General features: G+C 41.8%; 1 protein-coding gene and 1 long non-coding RNA gene across 8 annotated transcripts in view; one reads left to right on the top strand and one right to left on the bottom strand.

Moving 5' to 3' along the window:
• LOC122464504 overlaps nucleotides 1-19471 on the bottom strand; it is a 51451-nt gene extending 31980 nt beyond the window's left edge. For both annotated transcript variants that reach the window (XR_006288595.1, XR_006288596.1), the window contains exon 1: nucleotides 19219-19471. This is a non-coding gene — a long non-coding RNA (uncharacterized LOC122464504). The remainder of the gene's footprint in view (nucleotides 1-19218) is intronic.
• The window catches only part of CDH19 (cadherin 19), a 177502-nt gene that overhangs the window by 65844 nt on the left and 87214 nt on the right, over nucleotides 1-24444 (top strand). The window contains exon 1 of one of the 6 annotated variants that reach the window (XM_007066709.4): nucleotides 3533-3689. The exons of the other annotated variants lie outside the window; for them this stretch is intronic. The gene's annotated coding sequence lies outside the window, so the exon portion shown is untranslated. Of the gene's footprint in view, nucleotides 1-3532; nucleotides 3690-24444 lie in introns of those variants that run through there. 6 annotated transcript variants of the gene reach the window in all.

Raw genomic sequence — 24444 nt, 5'->3', positions numbered from 1 at the left:
AACTTAATTGTGGGAGTTAACTGCAATTAATTGACAGCCCTAATCTCCACTGCTATGATGATTAGTACCCCCTGCTACACACCTTTCAAGATTTATGCATCTGACGCATGCCTGCCACAACATTTGGTGTACCTCATCCAGTGCATCAAATGCCCAAATAACTACATGGGTCAAATTAGACAGTCATAGAAATTATAGACACGTAGGACAGCAAGGGACCTTGATAGATCATATAGTCCAGTCTCCTGCATTGAGACAGGACTAAGTATTATCTAGACCATCCCTGACAGCTGTTTGTCTAACCTGCCCTTAAAAACATAACATGAATGACATTCCACAATTTTTTTCTGTAATTGATTCCAATGGTTAACAATAAGGAAGTTTTGCCTAATGTCTAACCTTTATCTCCCTTGCTGTGGTTTAAGATCATTACTTCTTGTCCTGTTCCCAGTGGACAAGAAGTACAATTTATTACCCTCCTCTTTATAACGTACTTGAAGACTGTTATATTTCCCCCCCCCCCCCCCTCAGTCTTTTCTTATTCAGACTAAACAAATCCATTTTTTTCAATCCTTCCTTTGTTGGTCATGTTTTCTAGATCTCTGATCATTTTTTGTGGCTCTCCTTGAGACTTTCTCCAATTTGCCCACATCTTTCCTGAAGTGTGGTGCCCAGAACTGGACGCAGTACTCCAGTTGAGGCCTAATCTGTATTTATAGCATTCCTGCTAAAACATCCTAGAATGATGTTTGCTTTTTTTTTTTTTTTTTTTTTTTTTTTGGGGGGGGGGGGGGGCAAATAGTATGACATTGTTGACTCATGTTTATTTTAGTTTGTGATCCATATAACCCCAGATACGATGATCAGATAGTAAATGTGAAAAATTGGGATAGGGTGCGGGGGGTAATAAGCACCTATACAAGACGAAGCCCAAATATCGGGACTGTCCCTATAAAAATCAGGACATCTGGTTACCTGACCCCCAGATCTTTTTCTGAAATACTCCTTCCCAGGCATCATTTCCTATTTTATACTGGTGCAATTGATTAGTCCTTCCTATGTGTAGTACTTTGTACTTGTCCTTACTGAATTTCATCTTACTTATTTCAGACCATTTCTCAAGTTTAAGATCATTTTGAATTCTAATCCTGTCCTCCAAAGCCCTTGCAACCTTCCAAACTTGGTATCATCGACAAGCTCTGTGAGTGTACTCTGTCATTATCCAAATCATTGATGCAGGTATTGAATAGAGCTAGAGACTCACCTTGATTGTGAGTCATTGATAACTACTGAGTACAGTTTTCGAACCAGCTGTGCATCCACATTATTGTAGGTTCATCTAGGCTGTATTTCCCTAGTTTGTTTATGAGAAGTTCAAGTGAGACAGTATCAAAAACCTTTCTAAAGTTGAGAAAAAACACATCTATTGCTTCCCCCACATCCACAAGGCTTGTTACCCTTGTCAAAGAAGGATATTTGATTGGTTTGACGTGATTTGTTCTTTACAAGACCATGTTGACTGTTACTTATTACCTTATCTTCTAGGTGATTACAAATTGATTATTTGCTCCATTATGTTTATGGGTACCAATAAATTCCCTGGGTTGTCCTTATTCCCTCTTTCTATATATAGAGTACTATATTTGCCCTTTTCCAGTTCTCTGGGATCTCTCCTGTCCTCCACAATTTCTCATAGATAATCAGTAATGGCTCAGAGATCTCTTCAGACAGGTCCTTAAGTATTCTAGGAAGTATTTTATCAGGCCCTGCCTAGTTGAACATATCTAACTTGTCTAAATAATTTTTAACTTGTTCCTTCCCTATTTCAGCTTCAGATTCTACCCCTTTTAAACTGATGTTCACTGCACTATCATATGATCACTGCTAAAGTTTTTGGTGAAAAAACAAACAAAACAAAAAAAGGCATTTAACACTTTGGCTATTGCTATGTTTTCTGTTATCGTCTTTCTCTCCTCATATTAATGGCCTACCCTGCCCTTAGGCTTCTTCTTGCTTCTAATGTATTTGTAAAATGTTTTCTTGTTACCTTTTATGTCCCTAGCTAATTTAATCTCATTTTGTGCCTTGGCCTTTCTAATTTTGTCCCTACATGCTTGTGGTGGTGGGTTTCCTTATATTCATCCTTCATAATTTGACCTAGTTTCCATTTTTTTGTATAACTTTTTTGTGTTTCAGATGGCTGAAGATCTCCTGGTGAAGCCAGAGTGGTCTCTTACCATATAACCTAACTTTCTTACACATTGAGATAGTTTGCTCTTATTCCCTCAATAATATGTCTCTTTATAAAAACTCCTGAACCTTTTTCTTTAGACTTGATTCACATAGGAACTTACCAATTCTCTGAGTTTTCTGAAGTCTGCATCCATGAAGTCCATTGTCTGTATTCTGCTGTTTTCCCTCTTACCATACCTCAGCATCATTAACACTATCATTTCATGATCACTTTCACGCAAGCTGCCTTCCACCCTCAAATTCTCAACTAGTTCTAGATTTGATTCTGACAAATAGGAGGAAGAGCCTCTCCCATAGTAACTTTTTTTCTTTGTATTACAAATGATGGAGAAAGTGATCTCCAATGCATTCCAAGAACTTGTTTGGATAATCTACCCTGCCGTACCAGCTGTCTGTGTAGTTAGAATACCCCACAAACACCAAGTCCCGTGCTTTGGATGATTTTGTTAGTTGATTTAAGAAAAGCCTCATGCTTTCCTAGTTAGGTGCTGTACAGTAGTCCCCTACCATGACATCAGTATATTTGAAAAATGTAGAATAAATCCAAAAACATGAATAAATTGAAATTGGTATAGTACAATTAAAACTGATTTAATCACTACTATATTTTTAATCTCGCAATTAAGTGCAATTATCTTTTAAAATAATTTGACAGCCCAAATTATAATCATTTTATATTCTCTATTATGGCAGACTAGGGTTTGTTTTGGGATTTTTTGTGAAAACTAAGCATCAAAATTAGCTTTATTAGTCAGTTACAAGGAAGATAAAATGAGACATTTCATAAAGTGTCAGAAAACATGAGGCAAGACAAAGCTATACTATGGATATGGTTCTCTCACAGTATCATTTCTATTCAGAAACAAGGAAAAGATTCGGAAAAGTCATTGCTGGAGAGCAAAAACACAGACTGCTGAAACCCTCTCCTCTTTTATATAATTTTTGTGACTGCTCTAAATTTATCATTTGCTTCCCTGATTACTCCCTAAACAGAGGGCATGTCCCTTTCATTTGCAAAATACTCTCACACAAGATGAATTACCTTCTTACCACTTCGGTTACATGCCAAGAAGTACTTTATTTTCCACTAGAAAATAGAAAATAATAAGCTTGTATTTTGCTTGCTGGATCCGTCTGCATTTTAATTCTGGACTCTCAGTGAACTTCAGAGGGGCCTTATGATGTTTAGCACAAAAGTGCCTGTGTTCATACTTTTACTTCCGGCACTGAAAATAGCACGCAGTAAGCAGTGACATACTGTGAGTTTTCAAAACTAAAAGCACAAGTGTCTTACTGGCAGGAAGCTGTAACTTCTAAAATTTTCTGAGGAGGAGGCTGAGAAGTTAAAAGAGAACTCCTTCCTTTTCTTCATCAGATGTTTAATCTGATTTTATACTACTCATTGCTTTAAGACTAGGAGGGCCCGGAGGTCTCAGGTATGTTTGTGATATTTTTTTCTTCATTATCTGTACCAATCAAATGCAAAAATGTTTAACTGAATGCCTCTAGTATACATCTGAAAGATCTATAAAGGCAAAACCAGAAGCCACTAAAAAACCCTTCGGTAGCCGAGCTCTGCTTCTGTACTCTTTTCTCAAAACTTACTCGGAATCTTGTAATTGTTAGAAACTTGACTTTATTTACTCTGATTCACCTGATGGAGTCATTGACTACACTTGTTTTGTATACCTTGCATGTTAGAATTCTCCTGCTGATTATCAATCTGTGTCCTGAAAGGCATTCTCTCCTGACAGTTTATGAAAACATCTACTCCATAGTCATCCAGGAGATTTTCTTTTAATGTGTTCACAATTTCTGTGACTCTACAGAAATGAGAGAAAAAGCTTCCTGCTGTCTTGAAGAAACACTTAGAAGTGTTATCTGTTCCACAATTCAGCATCCTACTGCAGCAATAAGAAATTTTTTAGCCTTCTATGCTGTACATGCACATATCTGATCCTATTTCACTTTATAATCCTATATCTGACAATCAAAATGCCTTTCAGGCTGCAGAAAGTTATTGCTGTGTTTTTATTAGATCTCACATGTAAAATGGTGCTTGCCCGAAAAACAAGATTTTTCAAACATTAATACAGTATACCATAAATATATTCTAACTGAGCTTTCCTTTGTAAACCCGCTATTAGCCAGAAGTAAAATTTCCAAGAATATTGGTAGGGTATTTTGATTTTCTTTCATGTACAACATTTCTGAGGTTAGACTGGACTAAAGAAAACAAGCAGGAAAAAAGAAGAGGTATTTAATAGTTGAAAATACATCATTTCAATGCAAAATGTATACCAGTGTGTTGAACTTTAAACATCATTGTACTATGAGACATATGGGTTATTATTTCACCACTATAATATATGATAACTTGGAGACAAATTCTGCTCCTATGCAAAAATTCACTTAGTTTCAGTGTCACAATAGTGTTAAGAGTCACAATAGTATAACTAAATACAGAATTCTGTCTGTGGACTCAACCAAGAATGATTGGAGAGATGTATTTTAAAAACTTTGGCTTATATCTGTTGTACATGATTGAACCAGACAGATAATGTGGTGTATGTGTGCCTATAGAGCTCTGTTTTTATTGCCTTTTCTGACATTTAATTAATTCATCAGACTTATGGCCAACTAATGGACAATGAAATCCATGCATGGAGACATTTTTAATTAAGGGAGGAGTGGAAAGAGTTTAATATCACTTGGGGTATCAACATACATTGAGGAGAGCCATACATAATAGAAGAGGTTAAAACAAATCAGTACATTTGGATTATTATTAGAACTGCAATTTAAACTATTTTTAGTGATGTCGGATATTCTATGAAATGCAGTATTGATTTCATATCTGTGCAGACCAATGTTTAGAGTTTTCAGAAATTCTCACAATAATGACCTCCTATTTCAGTGACTACTGAGAATTTATGACCCAAGTGGTAAATATTGACCAAGATCAATAAACCTTGATATTCTCTTATATTCAATAAAAAGTCAATATATGTGCTATGTTTAACAGTTGGAGCTGGATTGAAGCCTATAGTTAAGGTTGCCGATCACTTTTCATTTTAATGCTGTGTTTTCAGTTGCTTGTAACTTTAATAAATTTTAACTATTTGGGCTGACATTTTCCATGCGTAGTCTCTGTCTCAAGTTCAATCTGACTTAATTTTATTAGGTTTGATCAAAAAAATGTTTGGCCATTACCAAGAATGTGATTAGTGCAATATTTGCAAACCTCTTTACAGCTTATGTGGTTTGATACAGAAATTTGAAATTTATAAAGGGGCAATGCTGAGACTGGAGAGATTCAGTCTGTCCCCAAGAAAGACCACGCATCTCTGTCAGGATTATATGCCAGAGAAAAATCTCATTTCCACATGTGCCGTAGAACTTGTTCCACACTTGTCCCTTCATTTTGTGAATGTTCCAACTGCACTGTACCTTGTTCCCAGACCCCCATACAGCCTCCCTTAGTGAATACCTACAACACACAAAGCTAGAGCTCTAGCCAAGAGAACAATTCAACCAAATATTACCTCCTCCTCCACTTACTGCTATTTCTCCAAACACTTTTATCCCAAGAAAATACTCTTTAGCCTAGAAGAGGAGGCACTGGACTTGGAGCCAAGACCCCAGGTTACTAGCATTAATCACAACCCTTGGCTCGTGCCCCTAGCTTAGGAATAAGGCAAACATCACGTTCCCCATTTTACAGAGAAAGTAACTGAGGATCAGAGAGCTTGCAGAAGACCTTGCACTGGGTAGAACTGGAAATACAACCCAAGTTTCTAATATGGCAGACTCATATGTCATTCCTTTAAGCATATTGCCTATTGAAATGAATATGACAAATATATGCAACTAGCTATGGTATCTGTAGAATGGGATTACTCCTACATAGTTCCTTTGAAAGACACAAATGATAAGGGCTAAATAAATGAAAGCTTCATTAACAAAAAGCATTCAAGACCCCTAACTCTCACTCTGTTCTCTAATCACTGCATCCCTCTTCTCTATGAACCAGGAATAGAATCCAGGAATCCAGATTCTCAGCATTGTGCTGGTGTCTAGCGAATAACTGTGTGACCAACTGGCAAAATGTGCGTCATTTCACCGTCAAATGACTGATGTACATGGAGCATAACATCCTATTTCTATCAGTTGATTGAGTTACTACTCATTTAGGTGAAGAGGTAAATCAAACCCTGCTAATGACCCATGTGGGAAGTTGTTACCCAACTGATTTTTCTTTTTTTAAATCTCATAAGAAATTTTAAAAATCTGCATTTTTTTTTTGGTTTGTATTTAAGGATGCAAAATCAAGTTAAGAAATGCTAGAATTAAGGTTGCCCAAACAACTTCAATTCTGCCCCCTTGTACATTATGATACAGTCTAATTATTTACTCACAAACTCTTTTTGCAGAGGCAACTTTAATTTTGGCATTTTCTAATATTTGAATGTTTGACATTGTAACTTAAAAATGTGTGTGTGTTTGGTATGGAATTATTGCATGCTAGGAGCCAAATCCAATTCCCATTCAAAAGTCAATAGCAACACAATATTTGACTTCGGTGTCAAGAAGTGTTGGCCCTATGCATTCATTATTAGGGTAATTCAATTCTAGCAAGGCTAAAATTCCTCTGCTAAATCAACTTTGTTCCATTGTTTCCTAATTCCCTTAAGGATCAGCTTACTTCATGCTGCTCTGGGTAAATAAGATAAGAACATAAGAACAGCCATACTGGGTCAGATCAAAGGTCCATCTAGCCCAGTATCCTGTCTTCTGACAGTGGCCAATGCCAGGTGCCCCAGAGGGAATGAACAGAACAGGTAATCATCAAGTGATGCATCCCTTGTTACACATTTCCAGTTTCTGGTAAACAAAGGCTAGGGACACCATCCCTGCGCATCCTGGCTAATAGCCATTGATGGACCTATCCTCCATGAATTTATCTAGTTCTTTTTTTAACCCTGTTATAGTCTTGGCCTTTACAACATCATCTGGCAAAGAGTTCCACAGGTTGACTGTACGTTGTGTGAAAAAATATTTCCTTTTGTTTCTTTTAAACCTGCTGCCTATTAATTTCATTTGGTGACCCCTAGTTCTTATGTTATGAGAAGGAGTAAATAACATTTATTTACTTTCTCCACACCAATTATGATTTTATAGACCTCTATCATATCCCCCCTTAGTCATCTTCCCACCCCCCCCCCCACCAAGCTGAAAAGTCCTAGTCTTATTAATCTCTCCTCATATGGCAGATGCTCCATACCTCTGATCATTTTTGTTGCCCTTTTCTGAACCTTTTCCAATTCCAAAATATATTTTTTGAGATGAGGCGACCACATCTGCACACAGTATTCAAGATATGGGTGTACCAAGGATTGATATAGAGGCAATATGATACTTCCTGTCTTAATATCTATCCCTTTCTTAATAATTCAACATTCTGTTTGCTTTTTTGACTGGAGTGGACGTTTTCAGAGAACTATCTGTAATGACTCCAAGATTTCTTTCTTGAGTGGTAACAGCTAATTTTTTTTGTTGCCAAGTCACCCAGTTTTGAGATCCTTTTGTAGCTCTTTGCAGTCTGCCTGGGATTTAACCATCTTGAGTACTTTTGTATCTGCAAATTTTGCCACCCCACTATTTACCTCTTTTTCCAGATCATTTATGAATATATTGGCTAGGACTGGACCCAATACAGATCCGTGGGGGACACCTCTCTCTATTCTGAGAGCTGACCATTTATTCCTACCCTTTGTTTCCCATCTTTTAACCAGTTCCCAGTCATGAGAGGACCTTCCCTCTTATCCCATGACAGCTTACTTTGCTTAAGAGCCTTTGATGACGGACCTTGTCAAAGGCTTTCTTAAAAGCTAAGTACACTATATCCACTGGATCCCCCTTGTCCACATGCTTGTTGACCCCCTCAAAGAATTCTAATAGATTTGAGAGGCAAGATTTCCCTTTACTAAAACCATGTTGACTATTCCCAAACAAATTATGTTCATCTATATGTCTGACAATTGTTCCTTACTATAGTTTCAACCAGTTTGCCCGGTACTGAAGTCAGGCTTACAAGCCTGTAATTGGCGGGGTCACCTCTGGTGCCCTTTTTAAAAATTGACATCACATTAGCTATCCTCCAGTTATTTGGTACAGAAGCAGATTTAAATGATTGGTTACAGACTACAGTTCATAGTCCTGCAATTTCACATTTGAGTTCCTTCAGAACTCTTGTTGAATATCATCTAGTCCTAGTGACTTATTACTGTTTAGTTTTTCAATTTGTTCCAAAACCTCCTCTAACACCACCTCAATCTGGGACAGTTCCTCAGATTTTTCACCTAAAAAGAACGGCTCAGGTTTGGGAGTCTCCCTCAAATCCTCAACCATGAAGACCGACGCAAAGAATTCATTTAGTTTTGCCACAGTGGCCTTATCCTTCAGTGCTCCCAGAGCATCTCGATTGTCCAGCGACCCCACTGGTTGTTTAGCAGGCTTCCTGCTTCTGATGTACTTAAAGTAATTGCAAAAAAAAAAAAAAAAAAAAAAATTGAGTCTTTAGCTAGCTGTGCTTCAAATTCTTTTTGGGCCTTCCTAATTATATTTTTACTCTGCATTTGCCAGAATTTATGCTCCTTCCTATTTTTCTCACTAGGATTTAATATCCACTTTTTAAAGGAGGCATTTTTGCCTCCCACTTCTTCTTTTACTTTGTTGTTTAGCCATGGGGGCTCTTTTTTTGGTTCTCTTAGTATGTTTTTTTTAATTTGGAATATACATTTAAGTTGAACCTTTATTGTTGTTTCTTTCAAAAGTTTCCATACAGCTTGCAGGGATTTTACTTTTGGTGTGGATAACAATTGTTAGGTCATTTTACCTTGAAGTTAGATTCCTCATGGTCATGTCAACTGAACATTTTATTTCTACAAATGTATTAAAAATGAGTAACAACCCTAAATGTAAAATGGCACCATCACCTTTTTCCCCCTCAGTCATATAGATTGTATAGACCATATTTAATTTATTCATTCTTTGCAGGTATTTATATAGCACCTACCACAATACAATCTGCAGTCTTTAAGTCCTCTACACTGCAAGCAATAAAATTGCCCAAATATAGCATAGGGTGCCAGCATACCTTTCCAACACAGCCACTTTACAGAATGGAGACTGGAAAATGTGAAGGTAATTAATTGTTGGAACAGCTTAGCTAAGGATATGGTGGATTCTCCATCACTTGCAGTGTTTAAGTGAAGACTGAATGTCTTTCTAAAAGAGATGCTATATTTGAAACAGAAGTTATGGGCTTGATGGGGAAAGTATTAGGTGACGTTCTTTGATCTTGGATCATAATAATGCTCCCTCCTGGCCTTAAAAATATAAATAAAACTATGAGTCTATGGAAATCCTGCCAATAGATTGAATTCCAGGGATACTAGTAGAAGCTGGTAGAAACATGATTGAGAAAAAAATCAATAATTTAAAGAAATATTGAAATTTACCAGGTTTAGATCTCAGGAAAAAAAAGTTAACCAAAAAAACAAAACAAAACCCTAGGCAAAGAGGTGTGTCATACAGCATTTTCTCAGTGTACTCAAGTTGAGGTTGACATGTATTTTTGGTATGGTCACAGGTTTGGATACTACATAAAATGCTTTGGCGTCCCAGTCCCCTAGACTCTCACCTTGGGGGAAAATTAGCTTAAGAGTTCCAATCCAATGAAAATGTTGTGATATATTAAAAGATGAGATATGTGAACATGTACTGAACCAGTGGTAATTTCTCAGTGATTTGTAGATAAGCAGCACCCTGAATTTTATCCAGAAGATAGCCAGGCATCACAGGACAGATATTATGTATGGTCTTTATTCACAAAATAGAGCACTAGGAAACAAGACCGAAAAACCAGAGTGGGAGAAAGAGGGGTCATGTTTCCTAGTGTTATATTATTTTGTGTGTATATAAATAAAATCTCAATATTTTGTAGTATATATATAACAAAATATTTAATCAGATCTGAAATATAAATATTACAATGTGTAGCAAGTTATGTTTAGAAATAAATTCACATATACACTCTGAGGCCTGGTCTACACTATGGGGTTAGGTCGAATTTAGCCATGTTAGGTAGATTTTAAAATGACTGCATCCACACAACCAACCCCGTTCTGTCGGCTTAAAGGGCTCTTCAAATTGACTTTTGTACTCCTCCCCGGTGAGGGGAGTAGCACTAAAATCGACCTTGCTTGGTCGAATTTGGGGTAGTGCGGATTCAAATTGACAGTATTGGCCTTTGGGAGCTATCCCAGAGTGCTCCATTGTGACTGCTCTGGACAGCACTTTGAACTCCGATGCACTAGCCAGGTACACAGGAAAAGCCTTGGGAACTTTTGAATTTAATTTGCTGTTTGGTCAGCATGGCGAACTCAGCAACACAGGTGACCGTGCAGTCCCCACATAACTGCAAACGAGCTTCAGCATGGACCGAAAAGGAGACACTGGATCTGAATGCTGTATGGGGAGAAGCATCTGTGCAGGCAGAACTCTGATCAAAAAGAAGAAATGACAATATATTTGCCAAAAATCTCACTGGGCATGTTGGAGAGAGGCTACAACAGGGACACACAGCAGGATGCGTGAAAGTTAAGGAGCTCAGGCTTGCCTCCTTTGTCTTTTGGTAGGCTAATGGTCACTCCAGATCAGAGCCACATACATGCCACTTCTATGATCAGCTACATGCCATTGTAGGAGGGGGCCCCTACCACTACCCTACCACTGTCTGTGGACACCTGCAAGGGGGAGAGTCTCATGTGACAGGGAGGAGGATTTTGTGGATGAGGAAGAGGATAATGTGCAGCCAGCAAGCGGTGAATCCATTCTCCCCGGTAGCCAGGACCTTTTCATCACCCTGGAGCCAATACCCTCCAAATGCTGGATCCCCAAGCCTGAAGCTGGAGAAGGAACCTCTGTTGAGTGCACATTTGTAACTACACTACAGGGTTTAAAAAAGCAATAGTGTTTAATGTTTGATTTGCCCCCGAAGCATTGGGATGCATTTGTGGCCAGTATAGCTACTGGAAGTCTGTTCACATGTCTGGAGATGGAGTAGGAATTCTCCAGGGACTTCTCCATGAAGCTCTCCTGGAGGTACACTGAAAGTATTCTGGACTCATTGAAGCACAAAGCATGGCAGCGAATGGTCCTGGGTTTTGGTCATATTCTAGCAACATTCGGTCTATATCTTTCTGTGTTAGCCTCAGGAGAGTGATATCATTCATGGTCACCTGGTTGAAATAGGGGAAGTTTTGTAAGGGAACAGTAAAAGGACCCTGTTCGTGCTGGTCTGTTTGTGCTTGGCTAAAAGGGATCATCCCAGAGATGGGATGGGGGGGAGGTGTGTGCTGCACATCCACCCAAAATCCACAGCCCCTCCTTTTAAATGTGAAGGCCAAACCATTGCTTGCTATGGAAAAGGATGGCGCTGCAGTTTGAAACCATTCCCACATGTTATGCATAAGAAGCCAACCCCACGTACCCTTTGCCTTACCATGGCTGCTGCATGGAAACCAAATTCTGTTGCCCAGCTGTATGTAATGTGTCACCATACTGTCAAGCGCTAAATATAAAAGGCAAAATGCAACCTTGTACCTAAAGCACATGTGCAGTCTGCTGTGACTTGCTTGATTCACTGTGCAAGAGTCTCCCTTTTGTTCTCAGAAATGTATCTTAAATTTTATTCTCCCTTTTTATCTCCCCGCATGTGCAAATGTTTCTAGGCTCCCCTTATCATCTCTGTCCCTGAAGTTATTGCCTATTAGAAGGTGGGAAAAAAAAAAACAAAAAACCACACACTCACGATAACATGTTTTCTGAGCTCATGCAGTCCTCCTACACTGATAGGGCACAGCTGAATGCATGGAGGCATTCAGTGTTAGAGACTAGGAAAGCATTAAGTGAGTGCGAAGAGCAGAGGCAGGAGATGATGCTAAGGTTAATGGGGGAGCAAACGGACATGATGAAGCATCTGGTGCAGCTATAGGAAATCCAACAAGAGCACAGACCCCCACTGCATCCATTGTATGACTGCCTGACCTCCTCCCCAAGTTCCATATTCTCCTCACCCAGATGCCCAAGAATGCAGTGGGGCAGGGGAAGGCTCCGGGCACCCAGCCACTCCAGAGGATGGCCCAAGCAATAGAAGGCTGTCATTGACACACTTTGCTTATAGTAGCCACACTACAAATCAATGTGGCCTTGTCCTTTCCTCCTCCCCCATCCCACCCTACCCAGGCTACCTTGTCAGTTCTCTCTCTTTTTTTTTTTTAAATTAAGAAATAATGCATGGTTCAAAACAATAGTTACTTTATTTTGAAGGGGGGAGGGTGGTTAGCTTACAGGGAATTAAAAACCAAAAAAGGGGGAGAGTTTGCATCAAGGAGAAATACACACAACTGTCACACCAAGGCCTGGCTCATCATGAAACTGGTTTTCAAAGCCTCCGATGCACAGCGTGCCTTGCTGTGCTCTAATTGCCCTGGTGTCTGGCTGCTCAAAATAGGATGCCAGGCGATTTGCCTCAACCTCCCACCCCACCATAAATGTCTCCCCCTTACTCTCACAGATATTATGGCACACACAGCAAGCAGCAGTAACAGTGGGAATGTTGGTTGCGCTGAGGTCTGACCTAGTCAGCAAACAGCACCAGCGAGCTTTTAAACATCCAAAGGCACATTCTACCACCATTCTGCACTTGCTCAGCCTATAGTTGAGCTGCTTCTTACTACTGTCCAGGCTGCCTGTGTATGGCTTCATGACCCAGGGGAGCAAGGGGTAGGCTGGGTCCCCAAGAATAACTATTGGCATTTCAACATCACTAACAGTAATTTTCTGGTCTGGGAAGTAAATCTCTTCTTGCAGCTGCTCAAACAGCCCAGAGTTCCTAAAGATGTGAGCGTCATGCACCTTTCCTGGCCATCCCACATTAATGTCAGTGAAATGTCCCTTGTGATCCACCTGTGCTTGCTGCACCATTGAGAAGTACCCCTTGCGGTTTATGTACTGGTTGGCAAGGTGGTCCAGTGCCAAGATAGGGATATGCATTCCATCAATCGCCCCACCACACTTAGGGAAACCCATTGTAGCAGAGCCATCCACTATGACCTGCACATTTCCCAGAGTCACTACCCTTGATAACAGAACATCAGTGATGGCATTGGATCACAGCAGCCCCTCCACGGTAGATTTTCCCACTCCAAACAAATTCCTGACTGATCGGTAGCAGTCAGGCATAGCAAGCTTCCACAGGGCTATAACCACTTGCTTCTCAACTGTGAGGGCAGCTCTCATTTTGGTATTCCTGCGCTTCAGGGCGGGGGAAAGCAACTCAGAGTTCCAGGAATGTGGCCTTACGCATGCAAAAGTTTCTCAGCCACGGTGAATCATCCCATACCTGCAACACTACGCGGTCCCACCAGTCTGTGCTTGTTTGCTGGGCCCAGAGTCAGCATTCCACTGTATCAACCAGCCCCACTGCCACCATGATGTCCCAATTGCCACAGCCTGTGCTTTCAGAAATGTCTGTGTCCATGTCCTCATCAAAATTGTCCTTTTGCTGATGTCTTAGCTGGGTTCTGCATGTACTCCAGGATAGTGCGTGAGGTGTTTACAATGCTCACAACAGCAGTGAGCTGAGCAGGCTCCATGCTTGCCATGGTATGGTGTCTGCAGGAGACCAGAGTTGCAGCGGAAGTGGTGGATGTCAACAACATGGAGAAGTTTGCTATTGAGACTGAGCTCATTTACAAGAGCAGGAGAGCACAGTTGTAGCTGAAGCAGTGGATGATGGTTAGCAGTCGTACTGCTCCTTCTGCTGACAGCAGCACCCAGGATGCAACAGCAGAAGTGACAGTAAGCTGAGCTGAGCGGGCTCCATGCTTGCCATGGTATGGCGTCTGCACAGAAAAAAAGGTGCTAAATGATTGTCCGCTGTTGCTTTCACTGAGGGAGGGGCAACTAACAACATGTACCCAAAACCACCCACGACAATGTGTTTGCCCCATCAGGCATTGGGAGCTTAACCCAGAATTCCAATTGGCAGCAGAGACTGTGGGAACTATGTAATAGCTACCCACAGTGCACCACTCCATGAGTCGATGCTAGCCACGGTAGTGAGGACGTACTTCAACTTAATGTGCTTACTATGGACATACACAATTGACTGTATAAAAGAGATTTCTAAAGATCGACTTCTATAAAATCGACCTAATTTCAAAATGTAGACATACCTTTAGAGGGTACAATTGTGTCCCATGGTACATGCCAGCACAGAGGAATAATTGGGGGGCAGGTATGAAGAGCTTTGTTTCCCTGCATGCACTACCCATATTGCAGGTTGCAGCATGGAAGACAGAAGAGCCTATGTGTGCCATTATTCACCCTCCCATGCAAGTGTGAGAGGTGTCGATAAGCATAAATTAGGAATAGACAGTGATTTGATTCTGCCTCCCCCAATGCACAAGCATCACAACTGTGTTGCTGCAGGGTGGGAAGTAATCTCCACCAGATCCCGGGCTAGTGCAGATTCCTTTTTTCCTGGAGCCTGGGGGAAACCAGAGATCGTATTGTGTTTCCATCCGTGGTTGGGCTGCCCCTTTTCAAGGGCTTGTGCTAAAACCACAATGTATCCTAGAGTACTTATTAAAGTATCTACATTATTAAATCAGAATTCAGTTACTTGAGAATGTGCTTGCACTTCTTTAAATGAACATGTAAGGGCAGGCACTCAAACCTTTTGTATGTTTATGTAAAGTTAGTTTAGGGCCCAGTTCTGTTTGCATTGAAGTCAGAAAGCAAAAATGAGTTCATTAGTAATGGGATCGATCCCTAAAAAATGCCACTAGAAACTTTACCATGGTTATTCACAAAACATCAAAAAGAGTTCCCTTTTGAATGTTGAAAGATGAAGAGTTTTCATTTTACCTCTTCTGATACTATGAAATTGCTTCAGCTACAGTATGTCTTCAAGGCCTGTGGAAAATTGAACTCTTTTCCCAGAGTGTTTAAAGCAATAGAAATGGCCACAATCTCTTTATACAAAATGACTCTTTACTTGAGGGAGATAGAAAACATTGTCAATTAAAGTACCAACATTTTTTCAATGACTGGATTTCTGCTGCTGCTTTTTAAGTTCTTATACCTTCTTTCTGTTGAATTCTCAATAATGCTTTAAAATAAGGCTCCCAAAATTTCTTAAGGCACACTTGTAGCCTACATAATTTTGTGTTTTCAAAAATTCTGTATTCGTGATCGAGGGCTAAATTGTGGCTTTGTCCAAGTGCCAAGATGTTAGCGAGGCCATATTTTGGCCCTAACAGTGGGCAAGTTAGCATTTTTTATTTCATTCATGGTATAGCTCTGGAAAATAAAAAAAGTTCTATACAAATTAAAAAGATGATAGCCAGTCCTACATAAAGAAAATCTGTTCCCACCCCCCACCCCCCCCAACAAATGTAACAAATTGAATTGGTTTCAAAAGGCCAGATTAGATGCTGATGTGCAGGGCTATTTTCATAAAGAAACTGACCCATGAAATATATAAAAAGCATTTGGAAATATCACATGGAGACAGACTGTGATGATGGTTCAGCTTTTCATGTGTGCATTTGAGAAATATGCTAATGTTATAAAATAAGGTCTTTTTGGACAGCATAAGATAAGTAGTGCTTTGTGTATAAAATATTATGCTTTTCAGTTCCTTAGCTCAGTCTTTAATCATTCAGTTATCCTTTTGTGAAAAGCTTTTCTCCTTTGAAAGCTTAAGGGAAAATGAGACCTGAACCTGAAGTACAGCTATATAAAAATACAAAATATTGTAAGAAAGGTATATAAAAATATGATAATAGATAGTGGTGTTCTAAGCTGCATGTAACCATATCTTTAATGGAAGCTCAGTGAACCCTGAGATGCTTATCCAGGGGGTCAGGTTGTGAGCCCTTTTTTCACATTTGTGAGCAGTTACTCACCTAAATCATTCTGTTACTGTCAATGGGATTATCTTTGCAAGTAACTGCTCACTCTTAGGAATAATGTGGTGGCAGTTTGATCCTAGTTAGCAAGCTTTTTACACTTGGACAATACTAGAGATTTCATAATTTATAGAAAACCCCTCCACATATTTTCCAAAGTCTTTCCAGGTACATTGCACTTTTTTGACCTGAATTATTTTAATTATACAAAATGTCTGACTGGAACAACTAAGCAATAATGTTTAACAGCTGTAACAGCAGCTATGTAAACAAAGCAAGAGGCATCTTTACAGAAAACTCTTATCTCTGTCAAGGTTCCTTCCCCACTCTGAACTCTAGGGTACAGATGTGAGGACCTGCATTAAAACCTCCTAAGCTTATTTTTACCAGCTTAGGTTAAAACTTCCCCAAGGTACAAACTATTTTACCCTCGGACTTCCACCGCCACCACCAAACGTTTATCTGGGTTTATTTATTAGGAAAGTGTTGTTTGGAAACGTCTCCCCCCCCCCACAAATCCTCCCAACCCTTGCACCCCACTTCCTGGGGAAGGTTTGGTAAAAATCCTCACCAATTTGCATAGGTGACCACAGACCCAAACCCTTGGCTCTTAAGAGCAATGAAAAAAGCATTCTGTTTCTCACAAGAAGAATTTTAATAGAAGAAACAGTAAAAAGAATCACCTCTGTAAAATCAGGATGGTGAATACCTTACAAGGTAATTAGATTCAAAACATAGAGAATCCCTCTAGGCAAAACCTTAAGTTACAAAAAAGACACACAGACAGGAATATTCATTCTATTCAGCACAGCTATTTTCTCAGCCATTTAAAGAAGTCATAATCTAACACATACCTAGCTAGATTACTTACTAAATTCTAAGACTCCATTCCTGTTCTGTCCCCGGCAAAAGCATCACACAGAGCAAATTGTTATGGTGAGGAACTTTGTGTTGAGGACACATTTCCATATATACCTCTGCAAAGGGAGGGATACACTTCCTTTCACATACTCCTGATCTTGGGGAGTGCTGGGGCAGAGGGTTGAACTAGCCACCAGCAAAAGTGAGAGCAGCAGGTTCCCAAAGCATTACAATCTGCTGTGATTTACTGGAAATATTGCACTAAATAGGCTTGAGACACTCACACTCAAAAATAAGAACATGAAAAGACAGACTTAAGGGATTTTTAGTCTTGTCCAAAAGCACGTTTTTCAATTCTTTTGATATTTGAGAAAAGTGAAGGGTTGATTGTTTTAGAGTTTCAATTCAGGAAAAATATCCAAGAGATCAGCTGTTTATCTAAATCTTATCTGAACATCTTCAGTTTTAAAACTGAGCTAGGAAATAATGTAGCCAACAAAATAATATTTTTTGAGTCACCAAACATTCTCCCAAGCTGGAGAAAAAAAAACAAACAAACTTGGATTTGGGTAACATTTTTGTCCCATTCTTATTTGTCTGAACAGATTTATCCATCTTTACCTGAGATACATGATATACATAAGGTATAAACTAGGAACTACCCAGTGTTTATAATAATATTAAAGAAGACCATATTTTTTTAAGATGTTACTCTTTAAATTAGAGTTTAAACCTGAAGTAAGTGGGACTGCTTAAAATAAAGAGATATGCAATTTGAGGAAGGAGATCAGAATCAGACACTAAAAAAATAGGTTGAGTCATTTAAAATAGGACTGGATAAAGCACTAGCTAATCTAAGGGAGGAAATATTTCACTAGCATGGGGATAGACAAGATGACTAAATATTTATCCAGAGAGGAACAATCATTGGGGGGGCAGGGAAGAGAGAGAGGAAAATATGACTCTGCAGTCCAATGGTTAGAGTACCCTCCTGGGGGGTGGGAGACCCAGGGCCCAGTCCCCCTGTTCCAGTCACTCTTGTTATTTATCCACAGTGGAACACCTTCAGCAGGGGAACCCCAATTCAGAATATCCCATAGCTCAATGGTTAGAGTACCCCTTGGAGAGGTGGTTCACTTCTTTTTTCCCCCTTCTGGCCGAGAAGGGGGAATTGAACCTAAATCTCATTTCCACCATCCATAAAATTATTTGAATATTGTGTTCTGGAAAAGCCTATTTGATAGCTAACCTTTAGGTATCAGGTATTTGATTGCAGTATTTTGGCATAATTAGCCTAAATACTGGCAACAAGGAAAGTAGGGGTGCAAAGGTGGCATAAAGCTCATATTTTTGCTTGACTGGTCTTGGGCTGGGTCGGTACGGAGACAGTGCCTGTAGTCTGGTCCACTTTATACCAGCTAGCCAAGTGCTCAAGGGAGATATATGGCAGCTAGACAGAAAGCCCCTACAATAGTACTGGGGTCATAAAGGCTAGCTTAGGAGCATCCCAATACCACCTAAGAAGCTCCCTACATCAGGATGATCAGTCTGAGGATATTTATACCAGATGTAGGGATAGTTTTTGCAGGATAGATTTTTTTTACAGTACAGAAGCTGGGCCCTTATGTAGAGGTTGGCAGATGGCAAGCGTAAGATTTTTCTCCTGAAGAGTGAACATGGACTAAGTAAATATAACCTATTTCCCACCATGAATGGTGTATTTCAGTCATCACATCTGGGTATCTCTAGTCACATTTCCTCTCCCCCACATACATTAGTTTATATTAAATTTTGTTTTGTTTGAAGTCAGATAAACAATTAAATTCCTTACCACCAAAATCCTTAACAAACAGGACAAGGTTGACAAAACAGCATTAGTGATATATATGCTCTTATATGCATGTACCTACTCCATATTGTATACCTATTAGAGCCTGTAGCACAGTGACCAATTACTGAGCACCCCCTTGTGGCCAAGGGTACCTCTACAGTGCCCTGCCTGTTTTTTCTCCTTCAACAAATTCTACACAGTCCAAATAAAAATTAAAACTTTTCCTACCTGGGTTCAATTTATTCAGTCCTTAAGTAGGCGCTGGCCCTTCAGGCTCCAGTCACGTGTCTTTCTGTATTAGGCAGGGGTGTATGTAAGGCTGTTCCAAGCCCTCTTTCCCAACGGTGGGTCACAGCTCAATATCTTGCCCCCTGAAGTTGCTTCTTCAAGCCAGCTACAGCCTCTCAGGCTTGTTTCCTGAGCTTTCCTAGCTTCCTGCCTCCCATGCTCTCAGCTACTCTCTCATCCACACCCTTCCCTGCAGCTGCCTTTTATATAATCAGGTCATACCTTTCAGGTTGGGCTCATTTGTAATCAGGGCTGGCTTAGCCTGAGGCTCTCCAGTCCACTGGCAAGCCACATTGTTACAAAATCTACCTAGCAGATTGTCCATTCCCAGTGTCTTTCTGTTCTCCTGATAAATATATATTGTGAATGGTATCTCACTGTTACTTTCCACTGAAACAATTTTAAGAGCCTCTTAGCAATCGGTATGCCTGTCTTCCATATTCAGAAAGTCCATTTTAATCTGTTTTAAAGGCATGGCAAAAAAGCATCGCATGAGAGAGGAACAATGATCTATTGGGTAGGGCACTAGCCTGGATTTGGGACACCTGAGTTCAAGCCCCTGATCCACCACAGATTCCCTGTGTGCATGGGTGCCAAGTTTGTATAATTTTTGGTGGTGCTCAAGCACAGCCATCCTGTCCATAGGACAAACTGGGGCAACCGTCCTAGGCCCCGCATTTTGGGGGAGCCCACACTTCAGGGGGGATGTGGGGTCCAGGGCAGCCTGGGGAGTTAGCAGGGGGCCTGGCGCTGGCAGCAGTGAGCAACCCGGCCCCAGCCTGCCTCGCTCTGCTCTGCGCTGAAAAAAACCCAGTAACTTATCTAATAATAATAATAATTAATAATAATAGATAATAAATTCAACTCATATAATTAATAAAAACGTATGTATACTGTATATGAGATTATTACATGAGAAATGAAAATGAACTTGCTTTGGGATTTTACAAGGCACTTATATCATTTAAACACATTTGGTACCCTGAGTAATAATAACACTTCTTGCAAATCACATAAATAGGGAACCCATGGTCCCCTTCCCTCACTCCATTGCAAAGGCACAGGGGTTATTGCTGGCTGCCCTAGGGCTGCAGAAAACCCTATGGGCAAAACATATGGAAAGAAGGGGATCAATTTATACAGAGGGCTGAAGGGGGACTCCTATAGTGCATTAATTAACACTTAATCAATACATCACAATTAAATACATTGCAGAGATAAGAACCTGTAATGACAGACTTTACTTCATGAGATGGTCCAGAGAAAGAAAACCCAGATGAAGTAATGGTAGGGAGAATCCTAGGGAGGTCAACATGCGTGGTAGAGGGAATAGACAGAGAACAAGGGTAGAGGCAAGGTCGCTGCAGGTTTGACCCAGTCTTCTGCCTCTCACCTGTGGGTGGAAGCACTGATCACTATCACTATAGGAGGGAACAATAGAATGGAATGCCCAGAAGAATGAATAACTTACGGACAATTTCCTGAAGGGACTCTTACCCTTGCGGAACTTTTCTAGCTCCAACATTTACATTTCTACATCGGGTGGCTTGGCCCACAGAAATAAAAATCTGCACATCTTCCATGTGTTTTTGGACCAATGGAAAAAAACAGGTACAAGTCAAGTGACTTTTAAAATTGCCTATGAAACTGAGTTAACAAAATAAATGAGCTTATGAACAACCAGAAAATATATTTCTCAAGTGAAAAACTATAAATGGACTTCTTTGCAAAGAAATTGTAAGTTTTCTTACAGGAAAAGCCACAAAGTGTCTGGAAAGGAAGAATAGATTGAATTACTTGCCTCTGTGAAATTAAATACCCAGATAATTGCTGTGCCTGTGATGATGATGACCAGGGCTTGCTCACCTGTGGCGTCCCCTCCCCGTGCTGTGGAGGCATGGCCAGGCAGGTCTACATCTGCAAGCAGGCCCCCTGCCTCAGGTGCAGCTCCCATTGGCCGTGGTGGGCAATAGACTGTGAGCCTCCTGGCCAATGGGCTGGGGTGGGGAGGGGGGAGGGGGAAGGCAAAGGGAGAGATTGTAGGGAGCTCAGGAGCAGGGGAAACAGGAGAGGAGCTGTCTCGGGAGGCTCAAAGGGGGGGCTCTCTGGAGAGGGGTGATGGGGGCACAGGAGCTGGTGGGTGTCTTTTGGGGAGGCAGGGGGTTGTGTGGGTTTCTGTGTGGTGGGGGGGACTGATGGACAGAGCCAGCTGCATCCCGGGTCTGCTCTGTGGTGGGGGCTGGAGTGTTGTTCTAGCCCCCCGAGGAATCCCCTTCTGTACTCTATATTTTATGCCAGCCCCGGGGTGCCCATTGCTGCGCCTTTCCCCTCCCTCAGGCTCCATCTCTCTGTCCCCACAACCAGTGGTGGATTAAAGATTTTGCCGGCCCTAAGCTCTGAAATAATTCCCGACCCCCCCGGCCCCAGCTCACCTCCACTCCACCTCCGCCTCCTCCCCTGAGCGCGCTGCTGGGTCCTGCTTCTCCCTGCCAGTGCTTGTGCTCGAAACAGCTTTGCAAAGGAGGGGAGACGTGGGGGGAACACAGAGCGCTCAGGAGAGGAGGTGGGGCCAGGGAGGGGATTTGGGGAAGGGGACCAATAGGGGCAGGGAGAGGGTGAGGAATGGGGGTGGGGAAGGGGTGGAGTTGGGGCGGGGGCGGGGGCGGAGGGCGCAAACCCACGCCGGAGGAAGCGGCCTCTGGCTGCTATTATAAATTTGCCGCCCCTGCAAATTTGCCGGCCTAGGCATTAATACACCGCTGCCCACAACCCCCCGGCTGTGTCTGTGCATCTCTGTCTGACAGTGACAGACTCCTGCTGCTCTCTCTGCCCAGGGCTGAAAGCTGCTAACTGTGGCTCCCTCCCCCTCCCTGCTGTGGAGGCGTGTCCAGGCAGCTCTGGCACATGCCCCTCACAGCTCCCATTGGACAGGAGCTGGGTCAGCACTGGGGACAGAGGGGGGACAGACAGATGGAGCCAGATGCTGGGAGGCGGGGGGGAAGCTGCTTGTGGGGAGGTGGGGGAACTGTCCTCAAGGTGAGAGCGCCCCACGTTGCCGACCCAGGGCACGGGGCTCCACAAAGCGCGGGGCCTGGGGCCCAAACATTGGTGGAGCCGGGCCCACCTTTATGAATACTGATGGATCACAGGCACCACGGGCCAATATAACTCGCTGCCTATGCCTGTGTGACCTTGGGCAAGTCAACTTGGTCTCTGTGTCTCAGTTCCCCATCTTTAAAGTGGGGATAATAGAACTTCCCTACCTCACAGAGGTGCTGGGAGGATAACTATATTAGTGATTGCAAGACACTCAGTACAATAATGCCTAAGACAGAAAAATAGAATATTGGTAACATCCAGAATGCAGGCTAAACCCAAAATGTATTTAATTCTCTCTCAGGACCCTGTGTTTTTTGATGTCAAAACACACTAGGACCAACAATTGACCTAAATCTCAAGTTGGCCCTCTGCATAAATTTATTCCAGAATAGCCATTTAAAATTCCCTCTCCTCAATCTGCTTCAACAAAGCGTCAGTATAATGTTTGATGTACTGTGGAAGTACAGCTAACTGCTCCTTTTGGCCTTGATGAGCATGAGTTCTACATTGTTTACTGAGAGTACCTGCACATCTCCTAACACTTTGGGTGGGATTTTCAAAATCTTTGCATCCATTCACATCAGTGGGAATTACCATGATATCAGTTGGAGTGGTCAGACCAAAGCTGCGTGCTTGGGAAAATCCTTGTCAAAATTTTCAAAAGTGCCATCTAATTATGAGCATCCAACTGTAGAACCCCTGGGCCAGACTTTTTCTTTGAGATAAACTCCGATAGTGAGACAGGATCAGAAATCTAGAAGGGCCTATAGCATATCTCTAAGAGATCTCCCCCGATATGAATTCCTACACAGTGGTGTAGCCCTGAGTGGGCATAGAGCCAGTATAAGAAGCACATCATCTCCTGCAGTTTCCAGCATAGAAGGCATGTAGTGGGTGGGAAGGAATGAGGAAGGGGTGTAGAACAGAATCTAACCCTTAGGACCTTCACTAGGAGATGCTGACGGTTCACAGATCCCGCTGACTTGTGGGTGCTCACAAAATCAGCTGTCCATATCTAACATTAGTCACCCAAAATCAGAGGCACCCAAAACTGGAGGCCAACAACTGATCCATGTAAGCTGTGCTAGGGGTAAGGTACACCACCTTTGTTGCCCCTCAGTTCTCAGGAAATGTGTACATGAAAGCATCCGAAGGTCTTCTCTAATTGATTTCCATTGCACGTGACCCCAACAGTCCATTCCACCAGTGGAGGATTGCCATAGTGTAATCCTCCCTTTTCTCTATCTATGCTTCCTACCCTGAAAATCTTCTTATGCAAAGAGAATATGTTTGAGAAATGGAAGGTGCTGTTGTCTTGTGAGCCAGCCTTAAACTGGGGTGAATCACGGGATTCCACGCTAAGAGTATAGTGTAGGTGTTGGTCTGTCAACAGTAAGAAGTTCTCATGGGGAGGGAATGGAGAGAGATCACAAGTACAGCTCACCCTAAACTGTGAACACAAGGTGACAGTAAGGTTAGAATATTTAAAATAATGAAAGCAATAGTCTCAGGTCCCCACCTCTGCTACCCATATCAAGCTCGCCATATTAAAGTAAGTGGAGTCGTCAGGAACCCCAAGAGAAAGTGACATAGCTCCATGGGAGAATCTAGTGGTCCCATGAAATTATACATCTAGGCTATTAGATTTTATAGTATGGGTTATATAAAATGATGAAAGCTAGAGATAGGAAAAGACTTAATAGATCATCTAGTCCAGTGGTTCCCAAACTTGTTCTGCCGCTTGTGCAGGTAAAGTCCCTGGCAGGCTGGGCCAGTTTGTTTACCTGCTGCATCTGCAGGTTCGGCCAATCGCAGCTCCCAGTGGCCACGGTTCGCTGCTCCAGGCCAATGAGAGCTGCTGGAAGCGGCGGCCAGTAAGTCTCTCGGCCCGCGCTGCTTCCAGCAGCTCCCATTGGCCTGGAGCAGCGAACTGCGGCCACTGGGAGCAGCGATCGGCCAAACCTGCGGACGTGGCCAGTAAACAAACCGGCCCGGCCCATCAGGGGCTTTACCTGCTCTAGCGGCAGAACAAGTTTGGGAACCACTGATCTAGTCCATCTCCCTGCC

Source organism: Chelonia mydas, chromosome 2 (assembly GCF_015237465.2).
Source record: "Chelonia mydas isolate rCheMyd1 chromosome 2, rCheMyd1.pri.v2, whole genome shotgun sequence".
In the NCBI taxonomy this organism is placed as follows: Eukaryota; Metazoa; Chordata; order Testudines; family Cheloniidae; genus Chelonia; species Chelonia mydas.
The sequence above is the reverse complement of the archived record's forward strand: the minus strand, read 5'-3'. Positions and strand labels throughout refer to the sequence as shown.